This window comes from Acomys minous (assembly GCF_964271855.1).
Source record: "Acomys minous genome assembly, chromosome: 16".
Classification (NCBI taxonomy): Eukaryota; Metazoa; Chordata; class Mammalia; order Rodentia; family Muridae; genus Acomys; species Acomys minous.
Window position 1 is genome coordinate 34,343,496 of NC_140498.1, and position 26,816 is coordinate 34,370,311.

General features: G+C 46.2%; 1 protein-coding gene across 1 annotated transcript in view; it reads right to left on the bottom strand.

The window, feature by feature from the left end:
* SLIT3 (slit guidance ligand 3) overlaps nucleotides 1-26,816 on the bottom strand; it is a 584,284-nt gene that overhangs the window by 168,314 nt on the left and 389,154 nt on the right. The window lies entirely within an intron of this gene.

Below are 26,816 nucleotides of genomic sequence, written 5' to 3' on the forward strand. Positions count from 1 at the left end.
CTATTATTTGAGATATTCAATATATTCTTTCTGGAACAAGGGCAGCAGTTCAGACACACAGGCTCTTCTAACTTCTCCAGGCGTTAGGAGATTGAAAAATCAAGAAGCCACTAAAAACTTACATCAAAGAAAACGCACATCTTCCCTTACAGGAAAACGATGCCAATACGGTGATATATTTGGAATCCCATGGGGGAAGATCTACTAAAGGAAAGTGATTGCAAAGTTTAACCTCATTTGTTGATGGCTGTTTCTAATTAATTATCAATCAACTAATGTACTGAGCACCCAAAGCAGTCAAATGCCACACCATCGACTGGAATGTAATTTTTGATCATTTATTTAGGCAGACATGCGTGTGTGCCTGCTTGTCTTTATGTCCACTATGTGTATGGTGGGTGTCCATCGGGGTCAGAAGATGTTGCCACAATCCCTGGAGTCAGAGTTACATGTGGTTGTAAGCCACCTGCTCTGTTAACCCACGTCCTCAGAACTAACATCAAGTGCAATTAGCTGCTAAGCCATTGCTCCAGCCCAAGAAAGAATAGAGTTTCTTAATCTTAGTATTATTCTTCAGTCTGTACACAGAGACTCCCTGTAACGTACATCATGCACTGCGTAGCCACCAAGGCCACAGTAACGGCACACAGCCTTTATTAATTTAAGAGTCAAGTAGTATAGCCAGCCGCTGTGGCACACACCAATAATCCCAGCACTCAGGGAGGCAAAGGCAGGTGGATCCCTGTGAGTTCGAGGCCAGCCTGGTCTACAAAGTGAACGCAGGACAGTGAAGACTACACAGAGAAACCCTGTCACAAAACAAAACAAAAAACAAAACACCACAACCAACCAAACAACAACAAAAAAATCAAGCAGTGAACCAACACTACAACAGTGCCTGTTGTACGGAAGAGGAGTGTGAAGTGTCGAGCGCTCATGTCTCTGAACTCGGTTTTGGATGCAGGTGTGCCCACACTCTGAATACTAGAAGAGATGCTGCTTCGAAGCTGGAAGCAGTGTACCGTCTTTCTGGGGGCGCCTCCTACCCACCCCCGCACACACTATCTGAGCACATCACTCACCTTCACATCGCTGTGCCTGACTTTTGCTGGTCACTGCCACCTCCTCCCTGTTTGTGACACATAGGCAGACAAGGACATCCTCAAAGAACACACCCTCTACATTAAAAAAAAAAAAACCTATACAAGCCTACCATGCTGTTCCAATTCACTTGCAACTTTTAAAGTACAAAGTTTGGAAAGCTATCACACCACTCCATGAGCGTTACGTTACTGAAGGCTGAGACAAGACAGATGTGGAAAGTCAGAATCTGGTCTTGGCGTTTGTCACTGGAAGCCAGTTACTTTCACTGGCCGACAAGCATCACTATGCAATGTATGGTAAAAGAAGGAGAGGGCCCCTCAAAGGTATTCCCGACATAGCCCCCTTCTAGCCTTCAATTAGATCCCTGGGTATCAATTTAACTTTTAGGTTCGTCTTAGCTCTGATTGCTTTAGATCAGGACAGGTGCCTGCCACAGGAGGATATGCTGCAATTCCAGGTGAGGTGGCCTGCTGGGATCTAACAGGCAGGAACTTTCCAGGCAGCTTGGAAAAGCTTAGCATTTTCCTGGGTAGGAGCATGACACACAGAGAAATAGTTTGTTGCCACCCCCGCCTCCCCGTACCTCCCTGGCCCCCTGCCAAGGCAAGTTGTAAATTGCAGAGATTCTGATCAGTATTTTCCAGGCATGCCCTCCCCACGGGTGTTGCAATTTGTCTTCCAAAGGTGCATAAGCCACAGGTACCGAAATTACCAAGCAGTTCTCACTACATCGTGTAGTAGGATATTGGGGGGTCAGTGACCATTAGCAAGGCATCACTCAGAGGTATCTTTGTGACAGTAGAAGCCAATTAAAGTATGTCTTGTAAGCTCAGTGTAAGGGGATATCAGGGCCTCTGTAATTAACTGCGGAGAAAGTGTCGTCAAAACTCAGCAATGTGGGCGGCGCTGATAACTACATTCAATCAAGCTAATATGTAGAACCGAAACACGAGGAAAAGGCCCGCTCCGTTTTATTTACTATTACTTTTAAGGAATAAGGAATATTTAGATTCATTGACAACATCATCCGTCCTGCCTGTAACACAGTGACAGTGGCTTGTCACAAGTCAGGAGCTAGGGACAAATCTTAGGGGGCACGGGAGATGCTGCTTTAGCTAAGACTGCTATCGGGGGGGGGGGGGGGAAGCCGCGAGTGCTTGGCGAGGATGTGAGACACTGGAACCCAGCTACACTGCCTGTGGGAAAGCAAAATGGGACAGCTGCAATGCAAAGAGTGTGGTGGTTAAAAAAAAAAAAAAGGAAATGACTGACTGCTACCTGACCCAGAGGTTCTAGACCCAGCCAAATGGAATAGGAAACACCTAGACTAGGCAAACCTAAAGAATCGGAAAGCAGGTTAGCAATGGGCGGAAGCTGGGGTAGTAGAGGGATGGGAAGGGAATGGTAAGGGGACAGGAATGAAATGGCACACGGTTTCCTTTCGAGGAGATGAGAGTACTTTGGAATTAGAGAGAGGTGATGGTTGTTTATCGTTTTTAAATACACTTAATAAAAATACACTGAGTTTTACACCCTCATTAAATTTATTTTTGTTTCAAGACAGGAACTCACTCCTAGGTAGAGCAGGCTGGCCATCTGCCCCTGCCTCCCAAGTGCCGGGATTTAAAGGCATGAGCCACCACTACCCGGCTAACTTTTTATGTTTGTTTGTTTGTTTGTTTGTTTGTTGTGTGTATGTCCTATGGGTGTCAGAGGACAACTTTTGAGAATCAGTTCTCTCCTTTCAATATGTGGATCCTGGGAGTCAAGCTCAGGTCATTCGTCTTTTAGGCAAGAACCTTTACCTGCTGAGCTACCTCACTGGCCTGAGCAGTATACCCCTAAGTAGTGCATTTATAAGCCACACCCCATGCCTCAGACACATAGTAACTTTTACATGTTCTTTTATATTTTCTTTCTTTCTTTTTTTAAAATGCTGAGCTGGGTATGGATTACACACCTGTAATCCTCAGGAAGCAGAGGTAGGCGGATCTCTCTGTGAGTTCAAGGCCAGCCTGGTCTACAAAGTGAGTCCAGGGCAGCCAGGGCTACACAGAGAAACCCTGTCTCAAACTGCACCTGCCCCCCCCCCGCCCCAAAACCCAACTAACTAACTAGCTAATTAAATGTTGAATTCTATGTGTGTGTGAATTTTACCTTGAGGCTGGGACAAGAGAGAGGGAGATCGAGGAAATGAGACACTCACTTTTCCCATAGCAAGGAGGAGTGTTGCTATAATACCATACCGCAAGGGTCATTTCCCTGCGATGCTACTACTGTTTGGAGAAGTAGGGGAGCCTGGGATAGGCCTCTGACTGAGCTCAATAAAACAGCAAACTCTTTCTGTCTGGGTGTGAGCAGAATTATGTTGGAGAGATTGGAGAGAAATACAAGAGGGGATTTAATCTACCTACTTTTGGGGATTATTTATAGCATTTTAAAAACCGCTTTCTTCCTACTTGCTCGGGAGATGTTGCCAGCCACTCTGTACCCAGGAAAGGACCATATATACACAGAGAGGATGACGGTAGAAGACTGCCCGCTAGACTCCCAAGTGTAATGTCAAGTGAGGAGGGTCAGCTACTACCCTGCACTTTCGGCTGCCTCCTCTCCCCATCCCTCCAGCAGGGTCCTGTGCAGATAGCTCAGTAGCCTGCATCCGCATTTCAGGAGCAGCTGCTTTACCTTCGCACAGGCCGGCCCCTTGCTTCCTTTCTCTGAGAAGATGGGCAGCAGAGAGGGTTATATCAGGGCAGAGGGAGAAGCATCTGTGACCAGAAATCCTCTGCCTAACCCTTGGTTTGGCTGACTAGGGGCCTGTGAGCATGACGCCCGAGGAAGAGATGGCATAAAGGGCTTGAGTGGAAGTGACAAGTCCTTTCCCTAAGGCTGGCACCAAGTTTTTCTAGGACTCAGGAACAATCACATTAATGCTACTGAGCTGAGCGGGGGGGGGGGGGGGGGGGGCGGGGAGGGGGGGGATGGTTTTTTTTTTCGGAGATAGGGTTTCTCTGAGTAGCTCTGGATGTCCTGGAATTCACTCTGTAGACCAGGCTGATCTCTAACTCACAGGGACCTGACTGCCTCTGCCTCCTGAGTGCTGGGATTACAGGCGTGCACCATCACCCCCTGGTAAAATGTTTCCTTTTAATGCTGAAATGAAAGGAAGGGGCAGAGAAACAAAAGGGAGAAGGAAGTGCAGACTACAACAGTACACGGGGTGGTTATTTCTTGGGTACCCTCACTCCAGTGGGGGATGACTCTACATGGGGCTATGGTTAGAGTTTCTTCCTGAAGCCACTGCAGGACTGAAAGGGCTATGAGTCTCTCTTAATTCTAGAAAAAAGCCAGCAGGCCATTGCTGGGATCTGAAGGCACTGCCCAGGGAGCTGCAGTGAAGCACTCCAGGCTTTAGTGGGACAAACAAACACCAAACAAATAAACAAAAACAAACAAACAAACAAACAAACAGAAACACAAACAAGCCAATTAACAAGCCGGCAGCTTGTTGAAGCATCAGAAGCAAGGGTCTTTTGCCTTGCTGGGTTGTGGCCTTACTTCTCTGGGCTAAAATGCCCACTAAGCAATGGCATGAGGTGACGACTCCTGGGGTTTCTGAAGAAGTGACATTCCGGGATGCTGAATTCCCACAGAAGCCCCTGTGTGCACGTGAGGGTGGTTTTTTCTTTTTTCACCCTGCTGTTGGGTCCCCTGTGATAAGCTAGATCTTCTTTTTATTGCAGTGTGTTGAGAACGGAAGTGTGAGCTCACTCCTGTTTGGAACAGCTAAGCTGAGGGCGCTCCGATGCCTTGGAGGCCTGAACAGTAGGTTGGAAGGGAATCGAAGTATACACGGATATGGTATTACCGTTTTCCAAACTGCTCCCTGAGAGAGGACACAGCCCACAGCACCTGTTGGGCAGGAACATGTAAGGGGGATGAAACTCCTGCATGCTCGGCTGGGGGGAAGGGCGGCTCTGAACAAGTGCTTAGGCTCCTGCAGCCCCTTCTGTTCTCTTCCTTGGAAAGTCTCCCTGCCCAGCTTCCCCATGCGTTTCTTTCTCCCATGAGTCATAGGGAAAGCGTTAGAAGAGCACCCATAACTTGAATACCATGCAGTAAGTCAGCACTTTTTATACAGCTGAGGCTGGAGTCCTGTCCAATAGAATATTTGGAAAAGGAGACTGTAGGAGTGAGAAGCCACTTCTGGTGACACCCTCAGGTCGAGTGGTCCACTGAGAGGTTCTGGAAGTGCCCGAGTCCACCTGAGATGGGATTTCCCCACCCTTGGAGAGACTCACACTTCTTCAAAGTTCACCCCACATTCACCCCCTAGCAGGAGGTGAGCTCCCCCTTCCTATCTTGGCTAGGGAAGAGTGGGTCCATCCAAGCAGAAAGTGGGAAGAAAGAAGAAAATCCTCATTTCTGGATCCAAAGTGAGAAATTGAAGCCTACAGCATCCCGGCCATGGTCTGCACACTCCATCCCTCGAGGGATGGTTTCCTTTCTTACTGGGCTCCCAGAAGCTTTTTAGAGACGATGGCTCCAAACAGACACTGTGGTTTCCTCTTATACTCAATGTCCCCAATTCTATTTCCTTCTGGTTCAAGTTCATCGCTTGGGGGCTTCCATTGCCACCCCGGCTAACTCGCTCGTTTTTGCTGGGCATTTACATACTGAGATTAGTCAGTTTGGTTATTGCCTGTCCATGTCCCCACTGCACGGGCTTCTAGGCCTCTGGCTGGGCTGGGAGCAAGGACTGATGTGTGAAACGTGTTAGGAGGTGGCTGCGACTTTGGATTTTCTCTAAACAGATGGTAAATGAGGCTTAGGGTGTCTCCACTTACACCACCATCTCCAGGGCTTCCAAACGGACAAGAGTGAATGCATCCGATCAGAGGAAAGGGTTGGATAATCAGAGATAACATTGCCTTTGCCTGTGATAGATAGCCACTTTGGAAATGTCTCCCGTCCTGCCTTTTTTTTTTTTCCCTTGGGTCAGCATTGTGGTGAAGGCAGCGGGTGGGGGATGGGGGTCTGTGTCCGTCAAGATGTTCTATACTAACCCCTTCCAAGAGGAGAGCAGCCCAGAATTGTCTCTGTACAAAGGGCTTGCATTAACTGTAATGAAGCAAATGACAAAATCAATAAAGCGGGAATTGCGCGGCTGTCATAAAGATGATGTAAATCCAGGGTTCACGATGGTTATGAAGCTATTTAGAATTGTAATTAAAACCAGCACCATTTTTTTCAAGATAAAAGCCCCTTTGACAACCATAAATGCAAGCTACAGGAAATTTTCAACAAATATATTCAAAATTAATGTATGGCACAAAGATGGCATAAATTAACTGAGGATAATCCATAAGCCTGGGCTTTGGAATGTAAGCGCGCCGAGTAAAGAGATTTCGATTTCACGTTTGGTTTTCAAGCAATGTGGTTTTCAATTTTAATCAAGTTAAAGCTTGACAGAGCACTTAGAGACCCCGAGTGAGTGGCAGCTTTCTGACAAGCACTCTTCAGGGAGACTGAAGGTGCTGTCTCTGTATTTGCCCAACTTGAGATCTGACGGCTGCAGTCGACTTGCTCAGCTCACATATTCTAAACAGAAGCCGGGAGGTGTGTAGGAGAAGGTGACATTTTTGGTTTTGGATGGGGCTTGAGGTGGGATGAGATGGGGAGGATGAAATGGCCACGGGACTCCCATGCGTCCTTTTCCTAAGGACTTACTGACCTCAGACTTGATTCCTGAGCCTGGAATCTATAGTGAGGAGATTTCCTAGGAGCCATCGCTGCTACCTACTTGCCCACCTGCCTATCTGCCCGCTCAACTGTCTGCCTGTAAGTCACTACAGTGCTGCGGTCTGGAGGAGTGTTTCTCCAATGTTCAACCATGTGTTTAGTCTTGATCTCCAGGGTGACACTGTTGGAAGGTGACGAGAACTTTTGGAGGTAGAGCCTAGTCGCTGGTCATCAGGTCACCGAGGGTATTCTATCAAAGAAGCTTGAGGGGCCTTTCTTACAACTGTCTTTCTTACTTCTTGGATCAGGAGGAAAGTAGTTTGCTTGTCATGTCCCTACCACAATGTGTTACGCTCACCAAAGGCCCAAAGTAATGAATCTATTCCATCTTGGTCAGGAGCATCTGAAACCATCAGCCAGAATAAACATTTTCTATTTATGAGTTAAGTATCTCAGGTATTTTATCATACTGATGGAGAGAGAGAGCTAAGTAGAAAAGTAACTCACTTTCCATTAATATGGGCTTCAATGTTGCTAAAGAAGAGCCCAGCCCTATGGGTGACTGTAGCAGGAGACTCAGAGTATAACCGTGGTGGCTTCAACCATGGTGGATACAACTAGAGATCATTGGTCCTAAGTCCATTATTTCCAAAGGAAGATGAAAGCGAGGCTCAGAAGAAAGGGTAAACTTAATGCCTACTTAAAAATCTTAAGGTGGCATTCAACAGGGAAGTCAGACCTGGGTTGTCAAATCTCTAATCATACCGTCGAGGGGAGAAAAAGTGACACACGGTGGCAAAAACAAAAAACAAAAGACAAATGCTGTACATGAAGATAACCTGTAGCCTCGAGTCAGAAATGGCATAGATTTTGGGTATACTTGCCTTTTTAAATTTGGTAAGATGCGGGGGCTCAGAGGGACAGAATGGACTCCTGGGGACTTGGTGAGAGAATAATACAGTTTTTATTTTCTGTGGCTTATTGATGGCTTGGCATTGTGTAAAGGGGACTTGCTGACAGGGAGAATGCCCCTCACAGAGCTAGTTAATTCCTAGGGCTAGTAGACAGCTGAGGGTGAGCCCACCATTTCTGTACAAACCAACCAATCTATGCTCACAATCACTCTTTTTAAACAGTTCTCACGCAGTAAGCCAGAATCTCTCCATTCGAACCAGTCCTGGGCCAGGTATCATATATACTTAGGACCGGCTCCCACATCTCTGTCCCCACTGGAATTATCCAAACCATCCAGTCCTGGGCTGTTTCCATGCCTGGCCTAATTTTTCAGTGGGAAACACCCCCAAAAGCTGTGGATACCCCCCAACACACACACACTCTGCTTCTCTCTTGGCTACTTCTGGAGCACCCTACCACATATTGCACAGGACACGGGGCTCTTCATTCCTATGAAGACTGTCAGCAATAACGAATGTTTCTTTCAGTGGTATTGGCCTCCCTGTGTCACTGCTCCGACACCTTTATGAGTTAACATCAGGAAACAAAGGAAGGCTCAGTTGGGCACAGCTCTTGCTGACCATCCAAATAGTCCTGGGCAAATTGAATCTCCAAGTTGTAAAAGGAGAAACTTGGACCGTGCGGTTCATTTCTTAAAACCCTTTCTAGCTTGTTAAGTCTGTGAGTCAGTAGAGGGAGGCGAATTCTGAGGCCCCGCAATGCAATAGGCAGAAGGGCTGGCTGCAGCAAAGGAACTGTGCGCTTGCCAAACCACTTAGCATAAAAGCACTTCCCATGCCCACTTCAGCAGTAAAACGGCAAAGGAAGAAAATCATTTTTGGAAATCTAATTGCATTAAGGAACTAATTCCAGAAAAGGGTCTGGGGTTGGTAGCTCACCAAGAAGATTTATCTTGTGCATGGCAACTAAAAAACCCACACATTGACATTGCACTTGTACTCCTTAGTGCAGTTTTCATCTTGTGGTGTGTGTGTGTGTGTGTGTGTGTGTGTGTGTGTGTGTGTGTGTGTGTGATGCTGGGGATCAAAGATAAGGCCTTAAAAAGTGCTGGGTAGGTGCTCTACCACTGAGTCATACCTCTGTCCTAATTTTTTTTTTCCTCCCACAATGCTGTGGATCTACCATGGAGCTACATCCTCAGCTGTTGCTCAAGGGCGACTCAGATTGCTGGGAACATATAAAGGCCGTGAAGCAACTGCACGAAGAAGTTCACTGACAGCCACCATTTAAGATGGCATAGGATGCAGAAAGTCTGTCTGGTCTGATGGGAGCCTTTCAGGCTCCAAGGCACAGGGTGAGTTAACCTCTTAAGAGTCAAAGCGAGAACCCCTGGACCAGGAGTGATGAGCACAGCAGAGATGGGTCCTTCTTACCCCAAGCAGCTGGGAAGCAGCAGCAAGATGGGAGTTATAAGAGATCCCAACCCCGCTCTCTACCCAGTGAGTCTGCAGTGGTGAATCTGGGCTCCGCCCTCTATTTATTTATTTATTTTTTATGTGGCTGGACAACATGCCTACGGCTGACACGGGTCAAAAGAATATCTAGAGATATTTAAAACAAGTCATAGGAGAGAAAGGGCAGGTTCAAAGGAATGAAGACTTTAGCTTAAAGAAAAATCTTGGGAAAAATCTTTGTGTTCTAACTCCTGTGTCCTAAAATTTGAGTATAGGAAACTCCAAAAAGCTGGTCAGAATTAACTAAGATTTACCACACAGTGATATCTTCTTTACTACTCTGTGCTGTGTGCTGCAAGTCTATTACTTAGCTACACCTCTCTCAAATTCACTTTTTTTCTTTTCTTTTTTTTTTTTTTTTGGTCTACAACACCTAAAGGAAGTCATGTCCTCCTTCATTGTCTGGCTGTGGTACCAATGTGGGCTGGGAGGTAAGGAGACCCATCATGAGCCAGCAGCCTTCAGACCCACATCAATTCAGCCTGTTATCATGTTGAACATGCTGGATAGCTCAGAGTGTGTATTTTCTCATAATGAGCTGACTCCCCTTGCTCCCCAGAGCCACACAGAGCCAGGGACATATGCTGAACTTGGGTGTGGTGTGGTCTTTTTTTATTTATATATTTTTTAGAAAGACACAAGGAAACATTTACCATTTATGGGCTTGTGAGCTGAAAATACTTAAGCAGACAAAGCGATATCCAGCGGTGATCTAATTGACATTTTAGTTGGGCATGAGAACTGGGGGCCAGCCCAAAGGCAAGCAAATTCATTTTCCAAAGGTCGTGGGGTTGGCTGCTGGTGATTCGTTGTTGAAAGATATTTCAGGGCTGGTCCAGGCCACAATCAGAGAGGCCTGTGGAATACCAATAATTCCCCTCATTGGAAACAAGGAGCCACACCTTGGCTTTGGCTACGCTTAAGCAGATGGTGATGACCACGGTTTCCAGTTACAGAAGAGGTCAGCGTGGGGGGTAACAGAGTAGCTTGGGTATGGCCAGCTCAGAGGGCTGTGAGCAAAGTGGGTGAAACAGGAATGTTTCCTTCCTTCAGGCTAAAACAAATAAAATGATTTAACATACAAACAGATAGGTGTGATAAAAGCACATTTTGGAGTGTGTCAAGGAGACAAGGGTGAAAACAGCAGCCTTTGCTCATGGCCTAGTTCCATAGTTTGCCTTTTCAGAAGGTATGACAAAGGTTCCCAATGAAACTGCCCACAGATATTTCACATGTATAAAAGCCTAAAAGAACAAACACAGGTCTAGCGGTTCCTTTCCAAATCTGCAGTGCCCAAATGCTTTACATAACACAGTGCAGTTTAACATAATCTGACTCAATCCTCTAACTATTAAATAGCCCCTAACTGTTCACAATATGCAATAAATGTAAATACTGTGTAAGTCATTGTTAGACTGCTTGGAAAATAACAAGGGAAAATCCAATACATGGTTAGCACGGACACAATTTTCTCTAAATACTTACAATCCATAATTGTAGAATTGGAGGATGCAGATCCCACAGACTCAAGTGTCACAGGTCTGTTCGGACCAGTTTGCACCTTGTTTTCTCATGTGTAGGGTGCCGTTTGTGTCAAACATGGAGATCTATCTTACCCTTTAAAAATATCCTATAATAGTCTAACGAATGAATGACCCACACCACAGTTTGTTTACCTAGAGTCCCATTGGCAGGGATTTGGGTAGCTCCTATGACATTTTTCTCTGCAAGTGACCCTTTGCCCACACATTACCAGAGCCTTCTGAGGGTACTGAGGTACATTTATGAAAACTGAGCAGACGGCTTGCAGGGTCTGGGTTTGTTGAATGCTGCCACTAGCTGTCCCATTAAGGGACTTGTACTAATTGTTCCTGGTGCCAGGGCCAAAGGTTGCCTTCTGCTTTTTCAGTTCAGTGTATTGTTAAATTCTTACCAAGCATTCAAGGAAAAGAAAAAAAAACCCTTTCTAATCACCTCTACATTTCAAGAGAAGTTGGACGTGCTGTCTGGAACCAAAGCAGCCATGAACAATATATATGGAGTAAGGTTTTCTTTGACAACTTAGGTTTGTTTTCTAAAACTCTGAGTCACAGCACAGGGTTCCCTTACTCTGGTATTTGTTTTCATTGTTAAATATGTTTACTGAGGACATATTAAAAACAACAACAACCCCTATTTACCATATGGAAATGCAAACATAGCCACACAAAGACTTAAAATGTTGTGTGCTCAGCTTTATTCAGAATAACCCAAACTTGGAGAGATCTTAAATGCCTATCAACAGAAAAATTCAAGAGCTACAATGGGAACAGCTCCATACAGCAGAATACTACTCAGCTGTAAAAACAAATCAATGACAGACAGTATAAGGCAAACTTGTAAATATCATGCTGCATGTTAAGAAGCAAGCTAGCCAAGACTACAAATGATTTTGCTAATGGAAGGAACTCTCCATGCAAAACTATAGTGAAAGAACGCAGCAGCAGGGTCTCTGCATGGGGGAGGGGTGGGCTGTATGGTATTCAGAGACCATTCTTAGCGGTGTCTTTAGGATGGTTCATTTGTGAAATGCCTTGAGCAGCATGGTAAAAATGGATGCATTTTTATCAAAGGTGGATTATACCTTAATGAAGTTGATTAAAAAAACAAAACCACTTAAGTGTCTACCACTTATAGATAACTACTGCTAGCTCCATATCTTTCTGACCTTTCCCCCATGTCTGTAATATGTAAATAATTTTCAAAATTTTAAATGTACTTTTGTTTTATTTCATTTTCATCATGTGGGTGCTTGTATTTTGTTCACTTTCAAAAAAACTTAAAAATTGTTCTTGTTTCGTGTTTTGAATGGCTTCATCCCTTTATCAAATGCTTTCTCAGTCCTAGTAAAGACCCTTTGCCCTCCCACCCCAAGTGTAAAGCAAACAGTCCTGGTGGAGTAACAAAAATGAGAAAGAGACCTCCCCCACCAGAGTCTCATTAGGCAGCCCAGGCTAGCCTAAAACGTGAGGCCATCCTCCTGTCTCAGTTTCCCAAGCACTGAGATAATAGGTGTATATCACCACACATGTCAATAGCAACCATGGCGAACGAACCCTTTTTGAAAGGCTCCTTGCCTTTTCTCAGAGACGTATATCGCTTAATCTGGCCTTGGGCAGATAGCAGCAGCTCATAGGCCAGCAGGGTTATTTTCGCAAGGTGCAGCTACGGTTCTTGTAGCCACTGAACATAGGGCCAGACTCTATCCACAGCTGGTGGGTGTTCACAAGGAAGAACTCTAGCGGACTCCTGAGAAAAGCAGAGGGCCTCCAGCTTCCACTGTTTGAGGGAAACAAAAACCTTTGGAGTCACTGAAAGGAGGCATTGTTCTATGGCTGTGTTCCACATAAGCAAACCCCCATCAGTCCAGAATCCATTGTTGGGAACGGGACCTCCCCTCTGACGACGATCCCAGGGAATGACAAATTCAGAGCAACAAAAGCTTGGGTAATGAGCACAGAGAAGTCAGTGTGAGCTATAGCTACACTCTCTGCGTCCCTCAGGCTTGGGCAGATGTCAACAGCACACGGTCAAGCACACTCAACACTTCCCAGTGTGCTGTGGGGCCCTCTTGCTGTCCTCCAGTTGCTTTGCTCTTGTTTTGATTCTGGATTGAATTCCACCAGTGTTTTAAGAGTCATTAATAATTTGAGTAACACCATTATGGATTTTATTTCCACTGTGCAGTATATGACCACCCAACCTTGCTGAGACTAAATTTCCTCATCTTCAAGAGAGGAGTAATTCTGCTCTACTGGGCTGTCACAATAGTGAGTCAAATTAACAAGAATCTACATTTGAAGTGCTGAGTCACTGCCTAACCATCGCCCAGACATTGATTCAGCGGCATCCTTGAGTACTCATGAAAACAACAACAACAACAACAACAACAAAACCAAGCATCAAGATATCAAATGCTTGCCTAAGGTCAGTGGGGAGGACAGTTCTTAAACTCAGATCCATCTCCATTTCAGCCTCAAAGGCTGCACTGCCAACAAGAAAATAGCTCCATAGCCTAATGCCACCAACTCAGTTTCTTGGTAGAGAAAATCCAAGGCCAAAGTCACTTGTGCTGAGGACAATTAAGAACGGTACATGTGAATGCGTCTCACGCACATTAGGTTGAAATCAGGTCAAAGTGCAGACTCCTGGCCCTTGACCAGGAGCCGTCACTCATCCATTCATCCGCAGACCACAGGAAGTACGTCACTAACAGGATGCAGAAGGCTCTGGACCAGGTGGTTTTCAAAACGCATTGCAGGGATTCTGCATGTGGCCCAGAGCGTTGATAGACACTTGCAATCCCAGCACTTGGGGACTGGAGTCAGGAAGACCAGGAGTTGAAAGCTAGCTACCTCAGTTACACAGTGAGTCTGAGGCTAGCCTGACCTAACTGATAGCTATCTCGAAAAAAATAATAATAAAATAAAAATAAAAACAAAACAACAGAGAGAAATTCTAGAGCAGGCCAGGGATAAAGGAAGGTATGGAGAGGACTTCTGAGTTCATAACTCTCCCCTGTTTCTAAAGAAGAGGCTGTTGGTGACAGTTGGTGACAGGATGAGAGGATGAGGTGATGCCGGTGACAGGGCAGCCACACAAGTGAGTTCACTCCGAGTGACAACTTCTGGCAATGAATCATGAGTGGAGATGAGCAATGTGTTTTGTTCCTTTGGGATTTAAAGAGTCTGGGATGCTTCAGCGACAGTGACCACTGCTGTGACTTAGAAAGAAGTAGGACAAGATCCCTCGCTTCCGCAGTGGGCCAGATCCATATCCTGATGGCACAAACCTAGCTCCCGGTAAGGCAGTTCAATTCCCAAGTCACTCGTGCCAAGATGATTAACAAAGGTCCATATGAACGCATCTCACACACACCTCCTTCTAAACCAGCCCTCTCCCAGGCCATCTCAACTACCACCACCAGTGTCACTCTTTCAAGGCCTCTGGATACACGTGGATTTTCACTGATTTATAGAATATGGCATATCGTGACTTGCCAACAAGTTAGCAAGGATCCGATCGATGACTGACACCTTGGGCTGACTGTAAGACGGATAGTTAACACCTGTAGTCCCTTCTGCCATCTGCAGAGGGTTGGCCCCAGAAGTAGGAGCTGAGTCCTAGTTAGAGAGCTGTGGCTGAATGTGACCATAAGTGATTTGCTTTAGACTGCGTGGTGCAGACACACAGTATCCAGGTTCCCCCCCTTCCATCCCTCTCCGCTGACTTCCTGTGCTGAAGAGCAAACTTAGGGTGTATTACCCCTCATCGTCACTCAGGGTTTATAAAGATTTCGTGGTTGGGAACGTGGCTTGGTTAGTACAGTCCTCGCCTTGCAGGCACAAAACCCTGTTTAATCCCTGGCGTTACAAAAATAAACAAATAATTTAAAAAGATTTTTTGCATTAGGTGCAGATATTCAAAACCAGGTGATTAAGATAAAAGTTGATTGTTTTACTTCTTTCAACTAACAGCGTATGTAAATTGTTAAACACTTGGCCCAGATGCATCTGCTGTCCCTAAATGGCTGGTGGCACAGAGCCCATGTCTCCAGTCAGCCACAGTTATGCCTCAGACAGCACTCAGGCTCTAGCCATGTGACATGTGTCAGCTTGCAATATTTGAGTTTAAAATATTTCGCTGAAGGCTTTAACATTGACATATCGCTTCTGAGGAAGTGCTCTAGACCAAACTCCCAAGCCCAGAAGCCCAACGGCTCAACTGTGGGATGACGTGCTTAGCATCAGGGCAAGTAGATGATGACCTGGGAACAGGGTGCGGAACATTCGAGTTTATTCAGCATCATTTGGTGCCACGATCTGGGCTAAGTTCTTCCCACTTGTCATCTCCTCTGACTACAGTGAGAACTGTGGCCTGGGCAAGGGCTAATAAGCATCATCATCATCATCATCATCATCATCACCACCACCACCACCATCATCATAGTCATCATCATCACCATCATCATCATCATCACCACCATCATCGTCATCATTATTGAGGAGGCAAGGTGAAGACAGGAAGATTAGAGAGCCACAGAGTCAGCAGCTGACAAGCATAAAGAGGGATCCCTAATGACCCTATCAGAGGCATCTGGACTTGCCAAGGGGAAGGTGGGCTGGACACTCTTCCTTTAAGTGTGTCTATATGTAGCCTGTTTTGCTACTTTGTGGGTTCTTCTTTTTCCTGCCCTTTATCCCTCGCCTCCCCAATTCACCTCTTAACTAGATAGGAGAAGAAGAAGGATAGAGAGGAGAGAGGTAGAAACCATTGAATTTAATTTCTTTCTTCTTGTGTCTTCTTTGAGCATGACTACTAACAAACCGCCACCAACCCTCCTGACTGACCAACAACCATCTCCCCTCTCACCAAAAAAAATTGGGGCTCTAGCATTTATATACCTTCTTAAAAGTTCCCAGCATTCCAAACATCACTATCTGCAACTGGCACAACCATGCCTCTGCTAGAGCATGAGGCAAATCATAGTCAACTGCTGCAGACAGTCCCAAGCCCGCCACAGTAAGCACCCCACCTCTGTGTTTTTAAAGAAACCAAAATTCCAGAATCATCACTATATCTATATGAGCACAGGTGACAGAAGAGAGACCCTGCCATTCAGTTCCAGTTTATTAAAATCCAGTTAACACATTGGATCTTTCCAAAGCAACCAGAGGTTCATGCTTTTAAGCAAAAGTCACGTGTGTGTGTGTGTGTGTGTGTGTGTGTGTGTGTGTGAATTCCAGGGCCTTATAGGTGTCAAGATGTTGCTCTACCTTTGAGCTATAAGCCTTGCCCTACTGATTTTGGAAACTCCAAATACAATTTTGTTAGAAGTAGGGTTTGGCCTACTCTTTCTGAGTGCCTTGAGTTCATTGTCAGTGTAGTGTAGTGGCTGCAGTTACTGAGTCCATACTTAAGATTTGAGTTCAAATCCCAGCTCTGCCACTTTTAAGCTGGTGACTTGGCACATCACTTTGCTTTTGTGGCCTATAGTTTCATTACTTGTCAGCTGGTAGTGATCATAAGGCTGTCCTAAGGATTAACTGGGTGACAAAGAGAATCAGCAGAGCTCTGTAAGAATCCATGACTGACCAAGAAGAACAAAGAATTCTGTTTGACCTGACCTGTCCTTTCTCAGGCTGTCTCTGTTGATTCTTTGTGAAGGGCAGGCAGAAATAAGAGCATTTGGGGTTAAGTTACTTCAACCCTCAAGCCCCTCAAAATATCCTTTCTATGAGCACAAAAAGGCTGCAGCTTCCACCACAGGATTCTGTTTAGATGGAGGCTCTGCGATGTGTTGCTGAACTATCTGCATACCACGTACACCAAATCTTAGCCACTGGCACTTAGTGGCTTGGCTAGGCTGCTTCCTTGGCAGAAGGACTCTTCATCTGCAATTAAAACGAATTGGTGTTTGGGCACCTGCGCCTGAGGACTGGCGATAGAGAGACTGTTACCAATTGCAAATACTGAGCCGGGCACGGTGGCTCATGCATGTATTCCCAGAACTTGGGGAGGCAGAGGCAGGCTAGTTCAAGGCTAGCCTGGTCTAAAAAGCGAGTCCAAGGTGCTTCTTGACTCTGCAGCTGAGTTTATCTCAGTGACTAGACCTATCTCTTCTCCAATGGGAGATGGTTTCAAAGAGCCATAGACTTAGCCATCTTGACAGACCTGTGATTTTTCAAGTATACCTGGCCTACACACTCTTTGTTCAGCAAAAGTCTCGTTGACCTCTAATGTCTAGTCAAGGCAATTGAAATCTTATCATCATTAAAAAATGACTGTCATGTGTGGATTTATAGAGCAGAAAAGGGAGGGAGGGTAGGAACAGGAAGATAAGAGTGAGGGGATTACAATCAGGATGTAATGTGAATAAATTACAACAATAATAAAATTTTTAAAAAGAAAAGAAAAATCTAAAAAAATAAAATAAAACAGACTTGCAATTTGTTGACCTTATGTCAATAGTCTAGCAGATAAGGAAACTGAGGCAAGAGGGCCCGTAACAAGCTAAGCACAGCAGCAATAGTAGCACCTCTAAGCAACATGAGTTTCTCAAGAGTCCTGGAGGTCAGAGTCCTGCATGGAGTTCAGTGGGGTAGCATCAAGGGGTGGGTAAGATCATGTTGCTTCTGCCTGGTCTTAGGGGCAATCTTTGTAGACAGGGGCTATCTAAGACCCAGGCAGGCCCCATCTGGAGCATCTGACCTTTTCTCTCTCTTCTGGAACATGCCTTTTCTCATCTAAAGATCCTTTTAGTTACCCTGAGCCCACACCAATGGCCCAGGATAATATATATTCATTTCAAGATCCTTAATTTAACCACATCTTTGAAGTTCTCACTTACCCAGAGATTAGGATGTGGACATTTTTGGTGTGTGTGTGTGTGTGTGTGTGTGTGTGTGTGTGTGTGTGTGTGTGTGTTTCACTCTGCCATAGGTTGCCACTGAACTTGGTATGCCTGGGTTCTTCTAGGACTTTCTGTGACTTAGTGGTGGCAGGAAAAAGGACTGGGTAGATGAGGACACAGGCTGGTTTTTCCTCTGACCCATGAAAAGTCATAGGTCTGGATGGGACGACTTCCTTGAAATAAGTGAGAGTGGGTGTGGTGAAATTGTTTTTAAAAGGTAGTGTTGACCTGGGGCCAGGGCCCTGTAGGTATGGCCTTCTTTGGTATGTATTCATCTGGGAAAGGACTATTCAGTCATTAGTTATAATAATTGGAGTCAAATTAATTCTTTGAGAATGAGATAGAAGCAGAAAAACTGATTCTTATCCATAAAGATCTCTGGGAGTGAGAATTATTTCCAGTTACCATGCAGGGGCTGGTGCAAAGAAAGGTGTGTAATAAGCTTATGATCACATGGGTGCCAGAGTCAGGGTCTGAGTGCAAACATGGCTCTTATCTGTCACCTGCCCATCTCGGTGGAAACAGAGAATGTCATCCCTGGCACGGCAGGTTCTTTTGATCTTAAGTCATCGCTGAGGGACAGATTTCAATGCTAGGGACTCAAAGTGGATCTAGTCCTGGCTCTCCTGGTGACTCCCTGTGTGAATGCTCGACATGCATCTGCCAGGTGCTCACTCGACTCCTGTGTATGCTCCCAGCCCCTAAGATTCCTGTTTTAACAGTCTGAAAACTGAATTTATATAGCTATATAAAATATATAATCTATTTACATATAATAATTATATATATATATATGCTACTGTTAAAACATGAAGGGGTTAATGAAATTAATTAACTAATACAGCCTATTAATTAAAACACCTTGGAGCTATCTTGGTGGTTTGTTTTTTTTTTTAAACCCTTGGCACCGGTGGATAACACAGCCTGCCTCAGGTCTTGGCTAGAGCAGGGACAGAAATACTTTTCCAGCTGATCAGGATCCCTTGTTTACTTCAAGACTTTCTCCATCCATTCCACTAGACTGAAAGCTTCTCTGAATCATTCACTAACTGTGCCCACACCATCCAGGGAGCACTGTCTTGTCTTGCCAGGACCAGCTCTCCTGCCTGGACCCATTTCCATCTCTGTCTAAAGGAAGACACAGTTCCCATTTATCAGCTTGTGGTGACAATTAAATGAGATGACACAAAGACTTTGTGCAGACTGTAGAGACGTATACAAAGGCAAGGGGCATGGCTTCCTCGCTCGACTCCTCACCAGTTCCTTAAAAATGCCTTACCCAGTAGAAGACTATGGCTTGTACTGGTTAAAAATTTTGCCCAAAGTATACACAGAGAGTAAGCAGAATATATAGAATTGTAAAATAATTTTTTCTCAGTTTTTTCTTCTCTAAAACTCAAAAATTTTTTTTTATCAGTACACTAAACTGACACCAACAGGATGAAGGACCTGCAGACTGTCTGAGGGTGAGGGCCACCATAGCTCGTCTCTTCTTAAGCCCCTTTCATTTCTCATTCAATCCAAAAATCTCCAGGCAAGAGCTCAGTCCAACAGTCAAATTCTACTAAGATCCCTGGGTCCACGTCTAAGAGGCCTACAGGCCCCATGCTTCCTTGGCAAGGTTTCTGTGGAGCCATCCTGGATCTTTGTGTAAAACCCCTTGCTTCCTGTGGGTTTTGTGCTTAGAGGGGGTTAAATATCTGTAACAAGGTTTTTTTTTTTTAAATTGGCCCACACAAAAAAAATTGTCCCAGATAATAAATTTTAATGCTGGATCAAGAATAATGGTCTCCATTATCCTGAAAACCACAGAGGCTTCTCTGGGTTTATTCTCGCTGCCTTGGCTTGATTCTCCCAGTCAGAGCTCTGGGTGTTCTCTGTCCATCAGAGGCTCTACTGAAAGCTGTCCATTCACCCAGCAGTCATTTTTTTTAATTGTTGTGCACCTACTGTGTGGCAAGCAGAGAACCACTTCTTAAACGCCAGACTTGATCTCCCCCTTTAGATACCGTTGCAGGCCACTGGAGAAGGACAGTCATGCCCAATCACAATTTAGGATGGGGTGACGCAGAGGCCAGGGGAGGATGCCAACAAAGCACGGAGAGCTATGACTGTGGCTTTCTTTTGTGCAACTTCCAGGCAGAGTTTCTGGGCCACTTACCACCATTCCTCTGCCTCTGCAAAACGCGGCATCCTATGTTTTCCAGGCTGATACAGTCTAATTTACCTACTTCGTCTATTGTTTTTCTCAGCCAGTGTTTAAGGACCACTCACTCTGCTGGCCACATGGTAGGCATGGCCAGTGCTAGAGGGGGTCACCTATCACATTAACTTCCTCTTTGTGCTGCTATCTCCCTCTGCAGACAGAAACTCCTCAGAGCAGGGTGGGTGGGTGGGACTTTGTTTAATTGCTAGGAACGACTTGGAGCCTGGCAAGGGTAAGGACACAGTGGTGATTGTGACAGGAGGGTGGAAAAAATGGAGGACAAAGGAAGAGACAAGGGGAGGGAAGGAGTGATGGAAGGAAGGAGGGAAGAAAGAAAGTAAGGAAGGAGGGAGGGACGAAAGGACAGACAGAAGAAAAGACAGATAGAAAGAAGAACAGACGGAAGGAAGGAAGGATAGAAGGAAGACGAGAAGGACAAACAGAAACAAGGAACGACAGTTGGAAGGAAGGATAGATACAAGGAAAGAAGGAAGGACAGACAGAAGAAAGGAGAGATATATGGAAGAAAGGAAGGGCAGATGGAGGGAAGGAAGGAGGGAAGGCGGGCAGGCACCTACAGCACCTACAGCAGAATATCTGAAGCTAGCACTCAGCCAGGAACATACAGCAGGAAAAACTGGATACCCCCATTTTAGGTCTTCGGGGAGTACAGAAATTCTCAAATCCCTCTTCAAACACAGGCCTGTCCCCCTCGCACCCCTGAGAAAGGACAGGCATTGTCCCCATGTGTCAGCGTCCGCGGAGGTTACTTGCACAAGGTCTACCTCTGCTTCTACTTGAAAAGCTGAGGACAGACACTGAAGTCAACCTGGTAGCCCTCATGTCTGCATACCCCATCAGGCCCCCATAATTTCTGAACCACTGTCTAAATCTCCATACTGGCCACTCCAGCTCCAATCTTTTCTGGAAAAAAAATCTGTCCTCCGCACCGATTCTGGAGACACCATTCTCTGGTGACAGTCTCACCAAGCTCCTCACTAAGGCGAGGGACGGAGATCATCTAGAGCCTCTTAGACCCTCATCACTTTGGCTTCTGGTTTTCCGGTCCCTCCCCTTACCTTCCGACTCTCTAACCTGATCTCTTTCTTGCCTCTTGTGCTGGTGTGCTCCAGGCACACATGTCCGATAAGATGAATTCTTCCACACTCGGTCCTCTCCTTGCTGATTTTTTTTTTCCACACACTGTTCCTTATGTTGGGAATATCCTGGTCTTGAGTGAACTCTTGCTCATCCTTCAAAACCTAACACATGCGGCTTCCTGATTCTCTCCACATCCTTGCCCTAATGCCCAGCAAAATCTGTCAGTTTCCTTTGTGTTACTGTGATAAAAATCTGACCACAAATACTTTCAGGGGGGAAACGGTTTATTTAGCTTACAGATTACATCTTTGAAGGAAGCCAAGGCAGGAACCAAGGACTGAACAGAGGCGGGAGCCACGAAGGAAAACTGCTCACTGGCATCTTTCCAGGCTAACACTCAGCTATCTTTAACATAGCTATGGCGCAGCTGCCTAAGGATGGCACCACCCGCAGTGGGCTGAGCCCTTCTGTACAAGAAGATGCCTCACAGATGTGCCTATGGGCCAATCCAAGGGAGGCGATCCCTCTTTTGAGCTTTCTCCTTTCACAGATGTGTCAAGTTGACAACTGAAGCTACTTATGACAGAGCCCTTGCCCCATGTCCTATACATGCAAGTCTGTCTGTCCATCCTGTTGTTAAGCTGTGAACCCTTAAGTATGAGGAGGGTCTTATTCCTCTTGTAATGTTATTTTGTATCAAGTATTTGCACATGGATTCTGGTAGGTACTATCCACCAGTGGTTCTAGAGAGACCCATCTGTGCCTTCGATGGCTTCGATCAACCTTACCTTCTGCCATGAACCACCTGGGCACTGTGAACCTCTGTCATGAAGTTCGGCAGAATGTCTATGGACAGGTTAGTTCTGTGAGGCATAGAGAAACCAGCTGACCAATTAGCAAGGTCATTTCAGGGGTTAGTAAGTGCTTTGAAGAAACATAACTAGGTAATTGGGATAAATATGGAGGGCAGTGGCGGCGGGGGGTGGGGGGGAGGGAGTTGCCTTACACAGACCTGAGAAGGCAGCTGTGGGCTGGACCTGAAGCATCAGGAGTGGGAAGGTGACAGCATCCTGTACTGGAACAGCAGAGAGCAAAGGTTATGAGGCAGGAAGGTAACTGTGGTGACCAAGGGGTGGAAATGAAGTTTGTGTGGGCGTGTGCGCGCACACATGCACGCTAGCTAAGCCAAGGGGCATAGATCATCTAGAGCCTTCATTTGGGGGTGACGAGTACAGGTGCAGGTTCAGGTAGGGTGACAAAATGATCTGCCAACACAGATGCCACCAAGGAATTGGGGCTAATGTCCCTCCCTGCTCCTCCCTCACCCTCTCACGGGGCGGAGACAGTTCTCATTAATCTCTGGTGGAGGCTGTGCTCCTGCACAGCCTAAGCAGATAACACAAAGACTGCCTGCTCGCCTTTGTTTTCAAACCGTCAATTCCAAATTCTGCTGGCTGGCAGAGACAGGGCTATCGATTTTCCCTTCTGGAATGCATGTCCTGCAGAGTCCTCGCAAATAGAAACTGAAAAACAGAGGGAAACATGACTGCCGAGAAAGACAGGGCCAGGGGACATTTCTTTTTAAAACAATTTGTAAGGGGGCGGGGGGGGGGGGGTTGGGTCATCTCACGTAATGCTGGAGAACGGCTTGCCATCTCTGTCTCTAATTCTTTCCTCTCTAGCTGAGTTCTGCTTCTTTCTGACTTCTCTTGCTTACTTGCTGCACCTTTATTTGCTACCGAATGAACACAGTGCTTGCCCCCAGTAGGCAGTTAATACTCGCCCAGTGAGTGACAGCACACAGGTAGGTTTCTCCTCAGTCTTTTCTTCCAGATCAGTTTGTTTGCGCAACTGTTTACTTTTCAACTTAGCACCCTTATCCTCCCAGACAGGCCGCAGAGAATGGGACCATACATCCAGCTTGGAGTAGCTGCACGGAGGGGAGTCCCCAACTAATGACCATGTTCTCCAGAGGACCCGGAAGTAATTAGGGGCTTCCCTCTGCTACCTGGGGAGGGGCAGGGCACCAAGTCCTTCCGCAAGAGTGGCAGGCCAGTGGCTCCTCAGTTCCATGGGGTTCAGACACTGCTCTCTCTGTTTCGTGACTGATGAAAGTCACATGCTTTCCTCCTGGCGTGTGGGGGTGGAGGGGTGGGCGACGCACACTGGAGCACTGTATCTGGTCATTCTGTACTCTTTCCCATTACTGGGATGGTTGCAAGGCGAGGAAGATGGGTAGAGCCAAGTGTCTTTCTGTAGTTCAAGGAGATCTAGCCAGTGTACTAACTGTGCAGTCTGGAAAGTCTGGAAAGTGGGTGGAAAGGCTTAGCCTAATTGTGTCTGCCAGCTGCTACCTAATTGCCCACATCGATGGGAACGTTAATCTCATCATCTGGAAAATGGGAGAGTCACAAGGTCTCTCTTTTTGAGAGGCACACGAGGGTAAGCGAAGAGAACTCTTTTCGACACTACAGAGCTTTCTTTTTAAAATCCCAGCCAGCCTTTGTTTTTTTTTCTTCCCTCTCTCTCTCCTCCCAACACAGCACACAGTGTCATGTACAGGTCCGATCAGTTCTCCTCTCTCATATCCTTTGCCATGATGCCTGCCCTGTACTCCAGTAGTTTATTTTGGGGGTCATATTTTCACACAACGTAATAGATCAACGCTAGTGCATTTCCTAGGTTACAGAGAGTGTGGTGGAGAGGCTTGTTCTTAAACAGACCGATGCCAAGGCTGCTGCTCGCCGAGACTGTCACAAGGCCAGCGAGCTCCGTGCGGGTGACCAAGTTCTAGTGGGGGCGCTTCTTTAGCCGGGTCTCCTGAAAATCTTATTTCTGAAAAGCACCTTCTTACTACTTACTCACAGGCTTGTGCTCCCTTCGCTCCCTTCTCCCTCTTTGAGTGGTGATGGGAGCAGCACCTGGGCCTTGTACACGCTAATCATGGACTCTACCACCGAGGTGCACCCTAAGCCCCGCACATGCATCTTTCAACGTTCAAACCTTCATCATCACCTTTGCCCAGATGCCAACCCTCTGCCAATTTGCTGCCGGTTCTGGCACTTTCTCTTATGATTATAGGAGCCGTTGACCTCCCTCCCTTCCTCGTATTAAAACCAAGAAAGCCCAGAGGGGTAGTGCAGCTTTGTCAAGTGACCTCAGTGGGAAAAGAACAAGACAGGATGTCAGGTTCCTCTACTTCCCACCACACATTTGTGAAATTCTGTTCACACTGTCCATGGAAGACAGGGCCTCCCTGAACACCCAACACAATGACAAACCAAGTCTTGGTCCTCCAAGCCTGGCCCTGTCTCCTGAGTGTTCAGTCTCCACGAAACAGAAGCTTGGAGAAGGCAGAGCTCACAGATCCACACACGTGACTCTCTGCTGCTTGGCCCCAAAATGGCGTTCATCAGGGAGCTCAAATTGAGTATGAGAAGTGGCCGTTACTGTAATGTCTGAGCCCAGACCTCCTCACCTCCCACTTCTTTCCCCAGCTTCTAAGGACTCACCAAACACCAGGCATTATTGGCGTGGTCCCCTACTGCCTCCTCCTTTTGGTTCCTCATCTTTTTACTTACCTCCCAAGCCCCAGCCCTTATGCCCTTGGCTTCCCCTCCTCTCATGGTTGCCTGTCCATCTTCTTTTAGGATCAAAGCCTCATGAGATGTCTCAGTATCTGCCCTGGACACATCCCCTTATCCAGTTTTGCCCTTGTACTTTGATTGCTCCGTGAATTCTAAGCACTGCTTAGGCCCAGACAAACACAGCCTGGGCCACTGTGACAACCACAAAGGAATGCCACAGCAACAGCAGGGAGAGGGTTGGAAACACCGTCATGTGTCAGGCACCGCACAGTTATTCATACGCGCTATTTTATTAACCTTCACAAAACCCCTAGGAGGCAAGAGCAATTATTAGCCTCATGTTACAGTGGTAGAAACCCACACTCAGAAGTGTCAAGGCATTTGCCAAAGGTCACAGACCCAGTACCAAACCAGATGGAATTCATATATAATTCTATCCGACGGACAAGCCATGCTTCTAACCGCCAGGCTGCCTTGCCTAAAGCTATTGTCCTTCTCCAACAGCTGCTCATTTGCAAGTTTTCATGCTATTGGTATTTTATCGGACATCCTTTCCAGTGTACATGTTTCTTGTCCCTGGTCACAGAGTAAGCTACGAGAGAACAGGAGTTACATTTCTGGGCCCTTACAGGCTTTGCCTCATTGTACATTGCTAACCGAACTGATCAGGAGAGAGAAGCACTCCATCCCCTGTTAGTTTTCTTTTCCATTTCTTTTCCTTCCTTTAGGTAATGAGTCTGTTCCTCTCTCTTCTTCCTCGGGCTGCAGGGAGATAAGGGATAAAACCACAAAAGAGAGGAGAGCCCTACATTTAGGTCCTCAGTCTTATATCCAAGTGTATCATCCCTAATCTAAACCTTTCTGTATGTCCTCAGGACACCACAAACGAAAATTCCATAGCAAGCAAATGGTTTTATGGACAAAATTCAAAACCACGACCCCAAGAACCACTTACACCTTCGGGCAGTGCATATGGGGGGATTTTTGAAACACAAGTGAATTTTGCGTTTATATCTGCATCCTGTGTCTACAACGTCTTTTATACAAACATTTGAAACTCGCAGACTCTGAAGCTGCAAACATTTCTGGTCCCAGGCCTTTCGGATAAAGGATGCCAGCTCTTCTACATCTGCATACACTCTGTCACAGCGTCAGGCCTGACAACACTTGCTGCACTGACTCGGGGATGCTGAAGCTTTTACTCTGGGGGCTTTTGCATGGTTGCAGATATTCCAAGGGGAAGGGGAAGTTCCTCAAACTCTAGTCCCTACTAGGAACCACTGCGGGACTGAATTACTTTCCTGAGAATAATACGCGCAGCTGACAATTACACAGCTCTGTTTATACACGACTACAGTATGTCTGTTAACTGATCCATGTAAAATCATCGCAGTGGGACCACATGGATCATACTGTATATGGAAAAAAAAAGTTAACTTGGGGCTGGGCCATCAGGAGGCTGGTGGACATCAGGTTCGTCACCGTCTCTCTCTAGACCTCTGTTTTCTCTTGTCCTGGCATTCTGGGATATTAATTAAGACGATGTGTTGCTCTGAGTTCACGGCAGACCTAAGTTTTTAGAGTCCAAGAAATAAAATATAGAAAAGCTGGTGACGGTGCCATACCTGGGTAATAAACAGGGCTGTCTCAGGTGCTCTGCCACTTACTGATGTTTCCAGCCCAAAAGCTCTGTCTTATGTAAGGCCTACATCTGTCTACAGAGGCACTGGGATGCTCTGGCTGCACCTCTGCCACCCTACCCTGGTCCTAGAGGCCTTGCAAAGTCATCTCCACCTCCCAGCCCCTCCCCTGTCAAAGATGCCTATGCCCTCTGTGTGATTTGCACGTTAAACACCAAAGGTTTCCCAAGGCCCCAGCCCCTAGGGTGGGAAGTGTGGAGGCAGATGGTCTGCATCTGGAAGCCATCACCGCCCCCCTAGCTATGCTAGTAAACTAAAACCTCCCCCATTTGTTACAGGGAAAAGTGACAGTTGTAGGTTTCTTGTTTTTGTTTTGTTTCCCTCCCTTTTAGTCTCTTATAAGACAGCTTAAATTGAATTTGAAGCTAATGAAGGTGGTTGGTAGGTAGATGTGCTTGCTCAGCCAAACCAGATGATTATTTCTGTGCCCTTCTCCAAACATGCTCCGAGGCCTTGGTACGGCTACGTGCGTAGAGATTCAGAAAGCACATACCT